Below are 18,986 nucleotides of genomic sequence, written 5' to 3' on the forward strand. Positions count from 1 at the left end.
GTGTGTGCACACACCCGTGTGACAGAAAGAGTGAAGCAGAGAGGGAGGGAGAGAAGAAGGGAGGGAAGAAGGGAGAGAGATTAAGGGGCAAATGTACTGTGGCAAGCTCATCCTGACTGAGCGAGGAGCAGGCAGCTGTGGTGCTGAGATAGGAGCTTGAAATGCTTCATGGTGCCAAGACTGTCATAAACGGCTCCTGAGGTCTGAAAAAACGACAGCAGGATTCAGCGTTCCTCTGACAACCACTCAGAAAATAGAATGTGAAGAAGAAGGAGGAAGGGAAGATGCGGGGCCAGCCATCAGAATGCTCCCTGTGGCTCCATGGATGCCTAGAAATGCTGGTCACTTAAAGGGCACAGGTGAGGGGAGGTTTGGACAGGTGGCAGCAGTGCTGCCAAGCTACATAGCCTGCTCTCCCAATGGTGAATATTCTTGCGTAAGTAGTGGGGAAGATAGTCCCCTAGTTGACATAGGCCCCCTTGTCCTAGACATACATTTTAATTTTCTCAGGTGATCACTTGCTTGATTGTCTGTGTAAAACGTCAGCAATGCTTTTTTCTGTAAAGGTCTAGGTAGTAATAGTTTAGGCTTGGCGGCCCATATGGTCTGTGTCACAGCTATTCAGCTCTGCTGTGGTGGTGTGAAAGCAGCCATATAAATACATAATAAAGGAGTGGGGCTGAGCTCCAAAGTAACTTTACAAGCACTGAAAAATTGCATTTTATATAATTTTTACATGTCCCAAAATATTATTATTCTTTTGAATTCTTTCAACCATGTAAAAATGTAAAAATCATTCTCAGCTCATGAGCTGTATAATAAGAGACCACAGGCTGGAACTGGTGCATGGGCCATGGTTGCCCAAACCCTGTGTCCAAACTATGGCATTGCACAGGCGGCAGGGATCTCTGATCCTCTCTGTCTTTTTTCTCTTTCCTTCTCTTCCATTTCCCATTGTGCTGATTTGGAAACCAGGATCAAAAGCTCAGGGAAGTGAAAGATTTCTGACTTAACCCGTTAGTGGCAGTGTCAGGAAAAAAACCCAGTCTCAAGGAGCAGTTCTTATAGCCCAGACCAAGACTGAAGGCTGCTATTGTGATCGCAGAGGGCATGCCATCCTGAGTTACACTAGCTTCTTAGGGTTACACTGAATCTGAAACTTACTTCTTTTTAAAATCTTTCTGTTTTATGATTCCTCAATGCATAATTTGTTAATTTGTGCCAGTTACTCTGCTTAACACAACTGGGATATAGAGATAAGCAAGCTTCAACCCTGCCCTCTAGGAACTAATTTCTTCAGGGTCTGATTTTGATAATCCAGACAAATCTACTTATGTGTAGTTTCACCCTTAAAAATAAAATCCAGTACACTTATGTAAGTTATAATAATAATTAGAATTTGGAGGAAATCTGTTGTTGGAGCAAGAAGGCAACTTTAAAAAGTAAACGTCAAAGTCACCCTCTTACTGTGTGTTGAGGTTAAAACAATAAGACTATTATTTTAAATGAATACACAGAAATTTTGCTACCAAATGAGTACAATTTCTAATAGGAGATACTTCGATTTCTCTGATTCCAGGCATTTCTGGAAGTGTCCTTACTACCTACATTACCTCCTTCTGTAAAGCTCTACTGGTCAAGTCTTTACCTTTTGTGGTTGGATTTTTGCTTTTGGAAATTACAACCTGCTTTTCAAGTCGCATTTTGTAAATTAGTTGAGGCGTCTTGCTGAGTGATAATGTTTGAGTCAAAAACTCATGAAAAGCACGCTATGAATGGTGAGTTGTCATGGCAAAGATCCCAATTGTTGGACTGAGGCAGAGAAGTAGAAAGAACACAGACTTTAAGGTCTGACAGATATAAGTGTAGCTCCCACCTCCACCACGTATTAGATGTGTGCTGTTAAAAGAGATATTATACCTCTTTGAGCATCAGTTTTCCTATCTGTAAAAAGAAGATGGTAATCCTTTCTTTGCACTATTGTTGTAAGGATTAGAGATGATGTAAATTAAAATGTTTCCAGCATGCTACCTATTCAACATACATTGGATACACTTATTTGGCCAGTTCACTGCAAAGGATAGTATACAGGAGTAAGAATTTTTTTTTTTTTCAAAATAGACTTTTTTTGGGATTAAACTCTGAAGCAGTGTTAAATGAATGAATCAAGATCTTTTTCACTTCTGTTGTTGAAGTGTGTGCCTTCTTACGTTCAGTAATGTTGGAGTTTTCCACAGAAGAAGTTGACACTTCACTTCTGAATCATACTAGAAATACCATGTTTTAATGTTAGTTACTATTTTCTTTTTAAAAAAAGTGTCATTTGTCTGGCTTCCCTTGAAAGATCAGCTAAATGTCACATTATCCCTGCTTCTGCTTATCTTTCAGAATGCTCACCACAATAGTCATAACGATTTCTTCATGCTCAAGTTTATTTAAAAAATGTTCTAAAGATAGTGTTACTGAATTTGTATTTGTTTAATAAAAATCAGGTTTATTTTTTCCATATAAAAATACAGATTCATTGTAAAACATCTAGAAACCAAAGAAAAGTAGATCTAAAACAATCTTAGTCTAATCACACAAAGCTAGCCACAGTTAAATTACTGTTTCCATTTTGGTATATTTTATTTTAATCTTCTTACTATTTTTACTATCCTTCCTTGTATCTATAATGGTGGTAACATGATGTATATATATTATATAAATATATGAAATATATGTGTGTCTTTTTAAAATGGTATCTGTTTATTGTTCGTTATATATATATAAACATGATGTATATATCTGATGATATGTATGTGTATATATATGTGTGTGTATATATATATCTCCATGATAGAAGTTGAAAACTACTGAAAACTGTATAGAAGTTATGAGAAACTACCTCTAATCTCATTATATAGAAATAACTTTCTTCCCCATTGCTTCTCCACATTTTGGCTTAGATCAAATTTAGAAATAATTTTCTTAACATTTTTTTCTATTGTATTTTTAGAGTGTCTAGATATTGCTGTGTGTTATTATTATTTTTATGTATAGTTGTTACAGGAACACCCACCAAGATAATTGTTCTGGAAAAGAATTTGGTAACAAATATTTTCTGCCAGAAAGTGTTATATTAGCCTTTTCCAGTGAAAAAGATCACCACTGATGACCCAGGTTATTCAATATGGGTTTTAAAAGATAAACTCCTGGACATGAAAGTAGACATTGTGTTTATATCAACAGCTCAATCTTTTTTTTTTATAAATAGACTTTAGTTTTAAAGCAGTTTTAAGCTAATAGCAAAGTATAGTGGAAAGTACAGAGAGTTCCTACATGCCCCACCTCCCCAAATGCACAGCCTTCCCTACTATCAGCATTGTTCACTAGAGAGGTATGTTTATTACAATGAATAAACCAACATTGACATGTTACTGTCACCCAAAGTCTATAATTTACATTAGGGTCCATTCTTGCTGTTGTACATTCAGTGGGTTTTGACAAGTGTGTAATGGCATGTGTCTACAATTATAGTAACACACAGAGTAGTTTCATTGCCCTAAACATCCTCTATGCTCTGCCTTTTCATCTCCACCCCCACTTCCCAACCCCAGCAATCACTGAACATTTTACTGTCTCTATAGTTTTGCCTTTTCCAGAATGTAAGTGGTCTTTTCAGATTGGTTTCTTTAACTTAGTAATAGGTATTTTAGTTTCGTGTATGTCTTTTAATGGTTTCATAGCTCGTTTTTTTTTTCTTTTTTTCTGCAACAAAAGCCACAGTCAAGGCTTATTTGTTTTTATTACTGAATAATAGTCCATCGTATAGATGTACCAGTTTGTTTATCCATGCACTTACTGAAGGACATCTTGGTTGCTTCCAAGTTTTGGCAATTATGAATAAAGCTGTTATAAACATGTATGTGCAGGTTTCTGTGTGGACACAAGTTTTCAATTCATTTGGGCAAATACTAGCAAGTGTGACTGCTGCATCACATGGTAAGAGCACGTTTGGCTTTGCAGGGAACTGCCAAACTATCTTCCAAAGTGGCTGTGTCATTTTGCATTCTACTAGCAATGAATGAGAGTTCCTGTTGCTCCACATCCTTGCCAGCAGTTGGCATTGTCAGTGTGATGGATTTTGGCTACTCTAATATGTATGTATTGGTATTCATTTTAATTTGCATTTCCTTAATTATATATGATGTGGAGCATCTTTTCATATGTTTATTTGCCGTCTTTGTCTCTTCTTTGGTGAAGTGTTTGTTCAGGTCTTTTGCCCATTTTTTAATCATGTTGTTCGTTTTCTTATTGTTGAGTTCCTGGTATATTTTTGATAATAGTTCTTTATCAAATAGAAAAATATTGATAAAGATTTAATCTAATATCAAATAGAAAAATATTATCTTTTGCAATTATTTTTCCCAGTCTGTTGCTTGTCTTCTGATTCTCTTGGCAGTGTCTTTCATAGAGTAGAAGTTTTTAATTTTAATGAAGTCCAGCTTATCAAATCACATCTTTCATGGATTGTGCCTTTGATGTTGTATTTCAAAAGTCATTGCCACACTCATGGTCATCTAGATTTTGCTCTACTGTATCTTCAAGGAATTCTGTGTATTTTCTGTTTGGATCTATGATCCAATTTGAGTTAATTTTTATAAAGGGCATAAGTTTTGTATCTAGATTCACTTTTTTTTTTTTTTTTGCATGTAGATGCCCCATGGCTCTAGTACCATTTGCTGAAAAGACTGTCTTTTCTCTATTGTATTTCCATTACTCCTTTGTTAAAGTTCATTGAATGTCTCTGTGTGGGGTAAACTACTGAGCTTTCTATTCTGTTACATTGATCTATTTGTTTATTCTTTTACCAATACCATGCTATCCTGATTATTGTTACTTTATAGAAAGTATTGAAGTCAGGTACTGTCAGTCCTCTGACTTTCTTCTCCTCTTTCATTATTGTATTGATTATTATGGATCTTTTGCCTCTGCACATAAACTTTAGAATCAGTTTGTCAGTACCCACAGAACAACTTGCTGAAGTTGCATTCAATTTACAGATCAAGTTGGGAAGAACTTATTGACTCTTCGTATTCATGAACATGGAACATCTCTCCATTTATTTAGTTCTTGTATTTCTTTCATTAGAGTTTTGTAGTTTTATTCATGTAGATCTTGTGCATTTTAAAAGGATTTATACCTAAGTTTTTCATTTTTTGCAATCTACCCATCTGATAAAAGTCTAGTATCCAGAATCTACAAGGAACTTAAACAAACTTACAAGAAAAAAACAAACAACCCCATCAAAAAGTGGGTGAAGGATATGAACAGACAGTCAAAAGAAGACATTTATCGTGAAGGCCCATCTCTACTAAAACTTCAAAAATTAGCTGGGTGTGATGGTGAGCACCTGTGATCCCAGCTACTCGAGAGGCTGAGGCAGGAGAATAGCTTGAACCTGTGAAGCAGAGAGCTTGTAGTGAGCTGAGATCACCCCATTGCACTCCAGCCTGGGCAACAAGAGCAACACTCCACCTCAAAAAAAAAAAAAAAAAAAAGACATTTATGTGGCCAAGAAACATGAAAAAAAGCTAATCATCACTGGTCATCACTGGTCATTAGAGAAATGCACCTCAAAACTACGATGAGATACCATCTCACGCCAGTCAGAATGGTGATTATTAAAAAGTCGGAAAACAATAGATGTTGGCAAGGCTGTGGAGAAATAGAAATGCTTTTTTTAAAAAAAAATTTAAGTTCTAGGATACATGTGCAGAACGTGCAGGTTTGTTACATAGGTATACACGTGACATGGTGGTTTGATGCACCCATCAACCTGTCATCTACATTAGGTATTTCTCCTAATTCTATCCCTCCTGTAGTCTGCCCAGCACCCCCAGACAGGCCCTGGTGTGTGATGTTCCCCTCCATGTGTCCATGTATTCTCATTGTTCAACTCCCACTTATGAGTGAGAACATGCGGTGTTTGGTTTTCTGTTCAAAATAGGAACGATTTTACACTGTTTGTGGGAGTGTAAATTAGTTCAACCATTGTGGAAGACAGTGCGGTGATTCCTCAAGGATCTAGAACCAGAAATACCATTTGACCCAGCAATCCCATTACTTGGTATATGCCCAAAGGATTAGAAACCATTCTATAGAAACACATGCACACATATGTTTATTGCAACACTATCTACAATAGCAAAGACTTGGAACCAACCCACATGCCCATCAATGATAGACTGGATAAAGAAAATGTGGCACATATACACCATAGACTACTATGCAGCCATAAAAAAGAATGAGATCATGTCCTTTGCAGGGACATGGATGAAGCTGGAAGCCATCATTATCAGCAAACTAACTCAGGAACAGAAAACCAAACACTGCATGTTCTCAATCATAAGTGGGAGTTGAACAATGAGAACACATAGACACAGGGAAAGGAACATATACACCATGGCCTGTCAGGGGTTGGGAGGGCAAAGGGAGGGAGAGTCATCAGGACAAATACCTAATAAATGTGGGGCTTAGAACTTAGATGATGGGTTGATAGGTGCAGCAAACCACCATGGCACATGTATACCTAAGTAACAAACCTGCACATTCTGCACATGTATCCTGGAACTCAAAGTAAAAAAATAAAAAATGAAAAAGGAAGCAAAGAGAGAAAGGGAGAAAAAAAAAAAAAACAAGTAGGATTTACCCATTGCATACCTGGGGTAAATCTTGTTTGGTTGTGGTGTCAGACTCATTTTATATATTGTATTTGATTCAATAATATTTTGTTGAAAAATTTTACATCTATTTCATGAGAGATACTGGTCTTTAGTTTTCTTTTCATGTAATGTCTTTGTCCGGTATTCATACTAGGATAATGCTGGCTGATTAGAATAAGTTAGGAAATATTCTCTCTGCTTCTAACTTCTGGGAGAGATTATAGAGACTTGGTATAATTTCTTCCTTATATGTTTGTGGAATTCACCAAGATGTTTGGAACAGTAATGCTTTCAGCACAATTTTCCAACCTCATGAATGGTTCTTCTATTTTTACCAGACATGCTTAAAAGAAGAGAACCATGCATTCTTTATTAGTTTGTTTTTTAAAATACATTTTTGAAAGAGCAGTTTTAGGTTAAAAGTAAAATTGAGAGAAAGGTTCAGGGTTATCCCATATACTACCTTCAGATTTTTTTCTTTCTTCCTATTTCTAAAAAATGAAAAAACAAAAGATGGTATAGGTGTGATTCTTTTTATACTACTTTTGCTTGAAAGACAAATAACTCTCTTCATATACATACTTAACAAATTAGGAAATTTTTCTTCAATTCCTTCAACTGAATTCTTGTCTCTGATTCAGTTGTTCTGATTAATACTTGAGGTTGTTCCTAATAGTTAGGTTGCAAATTTGTTCTTTGACCCTTTCACTGCAATTAATCATTTTCAACATCAATTTCCTCTACATTTTTAGAGTTTCTCAAGTTTGTCCTCTAAACACAGATTCAATTTTGCGTAACATGTAATCATTCTCTCTTATACTGTTATTATGCTATGAACATAATACTATTGCAATGTTTTTTCTTGCAGTATTACCTATTTGCATTTTTACCCACTCCTTTGGTCTTCTTAGACTTTCTGTTACTGTTTCATGAAGATTCTCCTCTTGCAATATACTCATTTCTAAAGTGTCTTTTCTAGTTTTTTTCCCTCATCAGTGACGTACTAGAATTACTAGTATAGTGGAATTGAAAATTAAATTCAAGTACTGCTCAGCATGAAAAAATGTTGCCTATTTATTTTCCACAGCAGATCTAACCTTTGTCATGGAACACCACCTCATGGGTTGAAGGGGGTATAGCAAACATAGATCTTTCTAATAAACAGCACCTCCATTTCTTCCAGTGTGGATGACTTGCTCTCTTTGGGGGAAATGCTCAGTCTTTTATATTCTCCTCCTGCCCTACATGTGTATCTTTGAGACTTTGGGGGACAGGAGACTGTGTATCTATTTGTGCACTCTGGATCTGCAATGGTCTTTGTTGTAGAGTGGTGGGTGGGTCCAGTCTGGTTCAACCTGGATTGTTGTCCACCGGGGAATCACAGGCCTTGATTGACCCTTTCAGGGGTGGCGCTCTGCTGTCCATGACTGAAGTTCTGTTCACTTGTCTTTGGTTTTGATGTCGCTACACACAGTGCCCTCTTTGTGCTGACCGAAAGCTCTGCTTATTCATTAGCCTTGTTGGCACTTCTTCTTTCGCTCCCTAGGTCACATGAGGGCTTCTGTGTCCCCTGCACTACTCTTGAGGAACATGACCTTGGTCTCATCCCTCTCAATAGGTCTAATCTGTTTTTTAGTGACATGTCGCTCTGATGACTAGCTGAATGTGAGTCTTTCAAATGAAGACTTAGAATCTTCCAGTCTGTGACTGAGAAAGTGAGGAAAAAAGTCCCACAATTCTGGAGTCCCCCAGTTTATTTAGTTGTTACCATCACAACCTCCTCTGGGATTTTGTCCTAGCCAGGGAATAAGATCAAACTATCTGCTAGTGTGCTTACCCTGTTTCTTCTCTCCTCAAATGCTCCATCTTTCTGTCCTATACCTTCTTCACTTCCTCTCTAGGCAACTTGAATTTCTCCTTATTATGTGTTGAGTTCCCTAGTTTCCTCTTTCAGTAAACTCTATGAGCTTGAGCTCAAGACTTGAATGAGTGCAGATTTCATCTGTACTTTGCATTTAAATTGATTAGCAAAAAGCATTTCTGTTTTGTTTTTTAATTTTTAAATTTCAAGATTCCTTTCATTCTTGATAAAGACTTTTCAATAAAAGTCCAGTTTTAAATAATTTCTGGCTACACTAATCCCAAGAGAATGAATGCTATATGTGAGAAGCAACATGGTAACCAGATTTATGCCATTTAAAAACACACCTGAAAATATTTATAAAGCATTCTCGTTATATGGTGCATTCCCAAATATATTTGGTCACTGGACATTTGTTGACATCCTCGGGGATGCTAATATTCTGTTGAAAGCAGTTCGAATTGATTTTAAAAAAAAGGTTGAAAGTGTTGGTTGTGAAACCGGTGGATAAGGTATGATGGCTCGGAGGGGAGACTGGCAGGATCCCCAGGGTTGGTGTGACTCGTACATTGTAAAGTTAAAAGTCTATTCAAGATCTTTAATAAGATCACTTACAAGTTCTTTTCTTTTCCTCAATGTATTCACACAGCACTTATCACCCCAGTGACTCAACTATCTCAGGAGCATGTAGCTAGAACACAAAAGGAGCTCAAGGATGGGAGGAACACACTCCCCTAACTTCCTGACTTCCTCAGAGACAGTTTATCAGCCAGACTTTGGCTTGATTTCTCAGACTTAACAATCATAAAATGAATAATTATTTTTACAGCTCAGTTATTTTATCTCAGTGGTTAGGCTGGTAATAGTAAAAGCTATTGCTCAGCTGGTTAGGACATCACATGCAATTTGTCTGAAAGAGTTATGGTGTTGATTTAATTCAGGCACCACATTTATTATACCTTCTCTAATAAGTGTTTGTTTCTTAATAGTAAGATACGTTCCTGTCTATCTCCCAGCCTCTCTCCCATCTGTAGCTGCCCAGCGTCTCCTAGTGATGGTTTCATCATCTACTTGATATGGACAATTGGGTTGATAGCACGTGAACTCACCTTAAATCCTGTTTCTGACAAGTCTTCAAAATCTATTCTCTTAGCTTGCTTCAGAGCCTCAAAGAGGGCCTCCCAATTCCAGAATACTATTCTTGCTCCTGGAGCTCTGTGGAATGATTGATTTGGCTGAAAGTAACATAAAAATATGACACAACAGTTCATTGACACTACATAAAAATGTATTTTTTTCAGGTATAAACTAAGTTTGGCATTAAATGGTCCACCCATATGGCAGCTTTACCCCCAAGTCTTCAAGAGATTCAGGCTCTTCTAGCACACCACTCTACCCTCCCTAGATATAATTTGCATTTTTCGGTCTTCAGCAGTTTCTTCATTTCAGGATGCAGTAGGAAGGAAAGGAAAATAAGAAGATGGGGTCTGGTCCACATCCCAGCAGTACTCTCAAGGAAGGGTCCAAGATGCTGTCACATGGCTTCCCCAAAATCTCATTGGCCAGAAATTAGTCACATGGTCCCTAAGCTATGAGGAAGTAATGTGCTCAAGTAAAAATTCTCTTTTTATGGAAGAGGGAAGAAATGATTTTGGGGGGAATCCAGCAGCCCCTGCTGCAGCCAAGAAGTTAGCTTTCCTATGTGACTTACAATCTACTTTAAAACTAACTCTAAAACAGTTTATTTTTAATTTTTGTGGTATATCGTAGGTGTGTAAATTTATGGGGTACATGAGATATTTTGATACAGGCAGTCAGTGAGTAATAATCACATCATGAAAAATAGGGTAATCATTCCCTCAAATATTTATCCTTTGTGTTACAATTCAATTACACTATTTTAGTTATTTTAAAATGTACAATTAAATTGTTATTGACAATGGTCACTCTGTTGTACTATTGAACACCAGGTATTATTCATTCTTTCTAATTGTTTTTTTGCACCCATTAATAATCCCCACCTCTCCTGAACCCCTCGTACTACCTACCCTTCCCAAACTCTGATAACCTTTCTTCTACTCTCTACCTCCATGAGTTCAATTGTTTTGGTTTTTAGATCCCACGAATAACTGAGAACATGCAATGTTTGTCTTTCTGTGCCTGGTTTCATTCACTTAACATAATGATCTCCAGTTTCACCCCTGCTGTTGCAAATGACAGGATTTCCTTCATTTTTATGGCTGAATAATACTCCATTATGCCTAAGTATCATCTTTTCTTTATTTATCTGTTGATGGACACTTAGGTTGTTTCCAAATCTTGGTCATTGTAAACAGTTCTGCAACAAACATGGGACTGCAGCTATCTCTTCAATATACTTATTTCCTTTCTTTGTGTATTTACCCAGCAGTGGGATTGCTGGATCACATGGCAGTTCTGTTTTTAGTTTTGGAGGAACTTCCAAACTGTTCTCCATAGTGATTTTACTAATTTACATTCCCACCAATAGTGTATGAGGATTGCCTTTTCTTCACATCCTTGCTAGCATTTGTTATTGCCTGTCTTTTCAATAAAAGTAATTTAAACTGGTGCGAGATGATATCTCATTGTGGTTTTGATTTGCATTTCTATGATAATCAGTGATATTGAGTACCTTTTGATATCACTGTTTGCCATTTGTATGTCTTCTTTTGAGAAATGTCTATTCAGATCTTTTGCCCATTTTAAAATTGGATTATTAGATATTTTCCTATGAAGTTGTTTGAGCTCCGTATATATTCTGGCTATTAATCCATTGTCAGATGGATAGTTTGCAAATATTTTCTCCCATTCTGTGGGTTGTCTCTTCACTTTGTTGATTGTTTCCTTTGCTGTGTAAAAGCATTTTAATTTGAGGTGATCCCATTTGTCCAGTTTTGCTTTGGTTGCCTGTACTTGTGGGGTATTACTCAGGAAATCTTTGTCCAGTCCAATGTCCTGGAGAGTTTCCTCAATGTTTTCTTGTAGTAGTTTCATAATTTGAAGTCTTAGAGTTAAGTCTTTAATCCATTTGATTTGATTTTAGTATATGATGAGAGATAGGGGTCTAGTTTCATTCTTTTGCTTATTGATATTCAGTTTCTCCAGCACCATTTATTGAAGACACTGTCTTTTTTGCATGTTCTTGGCACCTTTGTTGAAAGAGTTCACTGTAGGTGTGTGGATTTCTTTCTGGGTTCTCTATGCTGTTCCATTGGTCTATCTGTTTTTATGCCAGCACTATGCTGTTTTGTTTACTTTAGTTCTGTAATATAATTTGAAGTTAAGTAATGTGATTCCTCCAGTTTTGTCCTTTTTGCTTAGGATAACTTTGGCTATTGTGTGTCTTTTGCAGGTCCATATAAATTCTGGGGTTGTTTTTTTAAATTTCTATTAAGAATGTCATGGGTATTTTGATAGGGATTGCAATGAATCTGTAGATTACTTTGGGTTGCATGGACATTTTAATAATATTGATTCTTCCAATCAATGAACATGGAATATCTTTCCATTTGTGTGTGTGTGTGTCTGTCCTCTTCAATTTTTTTCATCAGTGTTTTACTGTCTTCATTCTAGAGATCTTTCACTTTTTTGGTTATTTTCCAGATATTTAATTTTATTTGTGGCTACTATAAATTGGATTACTTTTTTATTTCCTTTTCAGATTGTTTGCTGTTGGCATATAGAAATGCTACCGGTTTTTGTATGTTGATTTTGTATCCTGCAACTTTACTGAATTTGTTTATCAGCTCTTTTTTTCTTTTTTTGAGACGGAGTCTTGCTCTGTCACTCAGGCTGGAGTGCAGTGGTGCGATCTCAGCTCATTGCAACTTCCACCTTCCAGGCTCAAGTGATTCTTACCTCAGCGTCCCAGGTAGCTGGAACTACAGGCATGGGCCACCACACCCAACTAATCTTTGTATTTTTAGTAGAGACAGGGTTTGCCATGTTGGTCAGGCTAGTCTCAATCTCCTGGCCTCATGCAATCTGCCTGCCTTGATCTCCCAAAGTGCTGAGATTACAGGTGTGAGCTACCATGCCAGAATGTTTATCAGTTCTATAGTTTTTTTTTTTTCTGGAATTTTTAGGTTATCCCAAATATAAGATTATATCTCCTGCAAACTAGGATTTCACTTCTTCCTTTCCAATTTGGGTGCCTCTTATTTCTTTCTCTTGTTTAATCGTTCAAGCTAGGACTTTCAATACCATGTTGAATAACAGTGGTGAAAATGGTCTTTCCTGTCTTCTTCCAAATCTTAGAAGAAAGGCATTCAGCAGTTTTTTTCTTATTCAGTGTGATACTGACTGTGGGTCTGCCACATATGGCTTTTATTGTGTTGAGGTATGTTCCATCTATGTTCAGTTTTTTGAGGATTTTTATCATGAAGGGATGTTGAATTTTATCAAATGCTTTTCAGCATCCATTGAAATGATCATGTGGTTGTTAGCCTTTATTTTGCTGATTTATAAGCTATCACACTGATTGATTTGTGTATCCTGAACCACTCTTGCATCCCTGGGATAAATTCCATTTCGTCATGATGAACGATCTTTCTAATGTGTTGTTAAATTTGATTTGCTAGTATTTTGTTCAGTAATTTTGCATCAATATGTATCATGAATATTAGCCTGTAGTTTTTTATTTATTTATTTTTATTTTTTATTTTTTTCTGATGTGTCTTTGTCTGGTTTTGGTATCAGGGTAATACTGGCCTCACAGAATAAGTTTGGAAGTATTCTTTCTGTTTCTATTTTTTGGAATAGTTTGAGTAGGATTGGTATTAGTTCTTTAAATGTTTGGTAGAATTCAGCAATGAAGCTATTAGATCCTGAGCTTTTTGTTACTGGGAGAATTTTCATTATGGCTTCAATCTTCTTACATGTTACTGGTTTATTTAGGTTTTGGATTTCCTCATGGTTCAATTTTGGTAGGATATATGTGTCTAGGAATTTGTCTATTGCCTCTAGATTTTCCAATTTATTGGCATGTAGTTGCTCATAGTAGCCACTGATGTTCCTTTGAATTTTTTTCATATCAGCTGTAATGTCTCCTTTTTCACCTTTAATTTTGTTTATTTGGGTCTTCTCTCCTTTTTTCTTAGACTGGCTAAAAATTTGTCAATTTTGTTTATCTTCTCAAAAAACCAGTTTTTTGTTTCTTTGATCTTTTGTATTGTTTTCTTTATTTCAAATTCATTTATTTCTGCTCTGATCTTTATTTCTCTTGTTCAACTGATTTTGGGTTCGGTTTGCTCTTTCCTTTCTAGTTCTTTAAGATTATTGTTAGGTTATTTGTTTGAAATTTTTTTTTCTTTTTTTGATGTAGGCACGTATGGCTATAAATTTTCCTCTTAGTGTTGCTTTATTTGTACCCCATGGGTTTTACTATGTTGTGTTTTCAATATTTGTTTAAAAAACATTTTTTATAAAGACAGCATCCCTAAGCAGGTTTCTGGCCTGACTTGAAAAGTAATTATTTTCTTGGGTATGAGTTTTTTTGTTTCTTTGTTCTTGAAAGCTATATTAGCATTTAGAAAGTTATATTAATTTTGTTATGTTCTCTTCTAAGCTGCCTATTTTACCATTTGACAAATGACATTATTCTGTGTAAGAAATATTCTAACACCAATCTTGGGAGCCTTTCACAGAATAACAGTAACCACTCTCCATTGGAAAGTGAACTGAAATATTTAGGTCTGAAGTAATGCTCTTGGACTATGCTAGAGGCCGGAGGAAGCAGATAGACCTGGGGGAATTCAGGACAGGTGTTTGGGTTGGTGGCTCTTGCTGCTCTCACTCCACAGCTCTGCTATGATGCTCTCTCACAAATAGGAACCCAAGTGGAAAAATAGGAACCCCAGTGTCCCACTCAGTGGACAAAGATCAAAATCAAAATCATAGAGCAGGATTCACCCTCAAGCTCCTTTATTGCTTCTAAGCTGCTAATAGTAGGAAAAAGTTTGCTGGAGGCAAAAACTCTGCTATTTATCTGCTGCTGCCATTTGGGTCTATTGTAGAGCCAGATCAGAATAAGTGGAATTTTCTCTACTTGATAAAATTTTATTGAGGGCTCATCATGTGACAGAAACTGTCCTGAAATTTCAAAAACAACAGTGAAGAAATTTACCAGTCATTTGACATTTTGATACTGACCCAATCTCTGATGAGAAACTACATTTCTCAGGCTTCCTTGCCAACTGGCTCCTGGTTATGTTCAGCCAATGGGAGGAAATCAATGGTGGATGGAGTGGAGAAGTCTGAGTATTTCTCATTCATCCCTTCCAACTCTGCCCCTGGGCCTTAGGTGGTATCTCCATCAGGGACTGTGTTTCCTTAGTGGTTTCAGATCTTCTGGAAACCATCACTCCAAGGCCTCAGGCAGCCTCACCATGGTTTCACTTACTTCCAGGTGACCCCAGCTTCATGTCCCTGGTAATACCACTCTCCAGACCTAGGGATAGGAGTTTCTGGCCCATCACCTGTTTTTTGCTTTTTCATTGTTATCATTTAACACCTTTATATTAGTTCCCATTATTAAATGTTGCATGGACCTCTGGCAAGCTTTAATAGGAGAATCCCATGCAGATTCTTAGGGTTTTACACCTATCCTCTGTTGATAACTATTCTTATTCAGGGATACAATCCCAGGCAGAGACAAGATGTTTGTCCCTTTAAAATGAAATGACTGAAATGACTATAAGACTTGACCTGTCAGTTGCAAACTGGATATTATCTAGTCTACAAAGCTATGGGTTTGCCTATATGTAACAATGCTGTATCATTAAATGGAAATGGTAAATGTGAAATTAGGTTCTAAAAGTTTCAAAAGACACAAGTGAGGTGTATGAGTGACTCAGATCTCCAGGGCTTCTACTTTTGTAGCTTTGTCATCTGTCCTGCAAGCCACTCCTATGCCTAATGGAGAGTTTCCTATGGCTAGCTGATGGAGGAAGAATGAACTTGGATCCGAGAAATCAATTTGTGTGTGTGACAGGCTGGCAACAGCAGGAAGTGGATTGCTTGTGTCTTATAGCTCCATTCAGGGGTGATAAGGGGACTTCTGCAACTAGGTAGAACTTCTGGCAATATATCTGGCTACCTCCTTCATAAGAAAGGAGATATAACCATAAGTATGTATCTACACTGATTCATGGTAGTGGCTTAATATTTGGCTGGTTAGTCAGGGTCTGTGAATGAATCATACTGAAATGTTGGTGACAAGAAAGCCTGGAGAAGACAAATGTGGATGGACTTCATGGAGAGGGCACAGTGTGTGAATAGCATTTTCTCAAGAATATGGGAACCATAGGGCACCCACTGAAGTGGAGACCTTTAATAATCAGGAGAACAAGATGGCCTGTTCTGTAGATAGCAGCCAGCTTCTTCCCAAATGACCTCAAAGCCTGCATAATGGTCTCATGTACAAAGGGACCATACCAGTAGTGATAAAGGTCATGTATAACCTCAACTAAGTGGACTTCCCCTCACTAAGGCTGATCTGGCTACTGGCCCTGCTGCGTGTCTAAGCTGCCAGCCATAGGATTTGTGCTGTGCAATATAATAGCAGGTTGATTACATTGAACTCCTTCCATACAAAGGGGCAGAAATGTATCCTTCCTGAAATAAGCTCTTATTCTGAAAATTAATTTGTCTTCCCTGCTCCCAGAGTTTCTGTCAAATGCCATATTCACCATCATGGTATCCCATTTAATCTTGCTACTGGTTGCAGAATTCATTTTATAGTGGGATCAGTTGACATGAGACTCAGCATAAATTTCAGTGTCTTGCTACATGACACTGTTGTCCTATGGGATAAAGTACATGCTTTGAAAGTCAATAGAGGTAAGTTGTTCTTTTTTCTTTTTAGTCAGAAATGATGGGTCTGGGAATACAGGGTGGAAGTGGAAGTTATTATCACTATTAAGTTTAACAACCCACTTCCAATTTTTTTTTCATCCTGTATGAGCAACTGCTGTTTAGAGGTCTTCATTCACCAAAGAGGAATGCTTCTACCAGGGGCACATAATAATGGTGTTCTATCAAACTGGAAGCTGAGAATGTAACCTGGATATTCCTTGTGCTCTGCACTAAGCAGAGAAGAGATTCCAGAACTTACCCAGGAAATCCTGGATTGCTGCTATGTGATGTTGGCAAGGAGGACTATGTTTGTGACCCAGGAAATTCATGGAGGTGTTTCTTAATACTACCATATTCAACTGTAAAATTAATAGAAGTCTAGAGCAACCTTATAAAGGGAAGACCACTAAGAACTCAGGTCTAATAGAAATGAATCTTTGGGTTACTCCACCAGAAAAAGAACTTTAACCATATTCTGTATATGTCATATGTACACATAAACACATATATGTATACCAATTATTTCTTTTTCTGTATACTAATTATTTCTTTTTCTGTGTTTCTGCTTGTACTATTTTTTATATGAAAAGGTGGTGTCGCTTCACTTTATGATTTATTTTCTAGGTTACAGAATGTCAGATGACTGAAGTAAAAGAGGAAGTAACATTGCTCAGAGATGGAGATTTGTGGCTTCTCTCTTTGGAAAGATGGTGAGTTTGATTTAGAGTCCACATATAAATGAGACCATACAGTATTTGTCTATGTCTGGCTGATTTCACTCAGCATAATGTCCTCTAACTTCATCCATCTTGTTGCAAATGACAGGATTTCCATCTTTTTTTTTTTTTTTTTTTTTTAAGGCTGAATACTATTCTATTGTGGATATATACTACACTTCCTTATCCATTCGTCTGTTGATGGACGCTTAGATTGTTTCCATATCTTGGCTATTGTGAATAATGCTGCAATGAACAAGAGAGTGCAGATATCTCTTGGAGATACTGATTTCATTTCTTTGTATATATTCCCAGAAGTGGATTGCAGGATCATATGTTAGTTTTATTTTTAACTTTTTAAGGAACCTCTGTACTGTTTTCCATAATTGCTGTACCAATTTACATATCACCAACAGTGTACAAGTGTTCCCTTTTGCCACATACTTGCTAACATTTGTTATCTTTTTTCTTTTGATAATAAACATTCTAACAGGTGTGATGATACTTTTACTGTAGTTTTGGTTATATTTCCATGATGATTCATAATGTTGAGAATTTTTTCCATATACCTGTTAGATATTTTTATATCTCCTTTTGAGAAAAGGCTGCTTAAGGGTTTTTTTTTTTAAATTTATTTATTATTATTATACTTTAAGTTGTAGGGTACATGTGCATAACGTGCAGGTTTGTTACATATGTATACTTGTGCCTTGTTGGTGTGCTGCACCCATCAACTCGTCATTTACATCAGGTATAACTCCCAATGCAATCCCTCCCCCCTCCCTCCTCCCCCCTCCCCATAATAGGCCTCAGTGTGTGATGTCCCCCTTCCCGAGTCCAAGTGATCTCATTGTTCAGTTCCCACCTATGAGTGAGAACATGCAGTGTTTGGTTTTCTGTTCTTGTGATAGTTTGCTAAGAATGATGGTTTCCAGCTGCATCCATGTCCCTACAAAGGACACAAACTCATCCTTTTTTATGGCTGCATAGTATTCCATGGTGTATATGTGCCACATTTTCTTAATCCAATCTGTCACTGATGGACATTTGGGTTGATTCCAAGTCTTTGCTATTGTGAATAGTGCCGCAATAAACATACGTGTGCATGTGTCTTTATAGCAGCATAATTTATAATCCTTTGGGTATATACCCAGTAATGGGATGGCTGGGTCATATGGTACATCTAGTTCTAGATCCTTGAGGAATCGCCATACTGTTTTCCATAATGGTTGAACTAGTTTACAATCCCACCAACAATGTAGAAGTGTTCCTATTTCTCCACATCCTCTCCAGCACCTGTTGTTTCCTGACTTTTTAATGATCGCCATTCTAACTGGTGTGAGATGGTATCTCATTGTGGTTTTGATTTGCATTTCTCTGATGGCCAGTGATGATGAGCATTTTTTCATGTGTCTGTTGGCTGTATGAATGTCTTCTTTTGAGAAATGTCTGTTCATATCCTTTGCCCACTTTTTGATGGGGTTGTTTGTTTTTTTCTTGTAAATTTGTTTGAGTTCTTTGTAGGTTCTGGTTATTAGCCCTTTGTCAGATGAGTAGATTGCAAAAATGTTCTCCCATTCTGTAGGTTGCCTGTTCACTCTGATGGTAGTTTCTTTTGCTGTGCAGAAGCTCTTTAGTTTAATGAGATCCCATTTGTCAATTTTGGCTTTTGCTGCTGTTGCTTTTGGTGTTTTAGACATGAAGTCTTTGCCCATGCCTATGTCCTGAATGGTACTACCTAGGTTTTCCTCTAGGATTTTTATGGTATTAGGTCTAACATTTAAGTCTCTAATCCATCTTGAATTAATTTTCGTATAAGGAGTAAGG

At 37.0% G+C, this 18,986-nt stretch overlaps 1 long non-coding RNA gene across 5 annotated transcripts in view; it reads left to right on the forward strand.

Moving 5' to 3' along the window:
• Positions 1 to 244: 244 nt before the first annotated feature.
• LOC102135343 (uncharacterized) overlaps positions 245 to 18,986 on the forward strand; it is a 215,418-nt gene continuing 196,676 nt past the window's right edge. For all 5 annotated transcript variants that reach the window (XR_010588294.2, XR_012416280.1, XR_012416279.1 and 2 more), the window contains exons 1-2: positions 245 to 359; positions 17,068 to 17,153. This is a non-coding gene — a long non-coding RNA (uncharacterized lncRNA). The remainder of the gene's footprint in view (positions 360 to 17,067; positions 17,154 to 18,986) is intronic.

Source organism: Macaca fascicularis, chromosome 7 (assembly GCF_037993035.2).
Source record: "Macaca fascicularis isolate 582-1 chromosome 7, T2T-MFA8v1.1".
Lineage (NCBI taxonomy): Eukaryota > Metazoa > Chordata > Mammalia > Primates > Cercopithecidae > Macaca > Macaca fascicularis.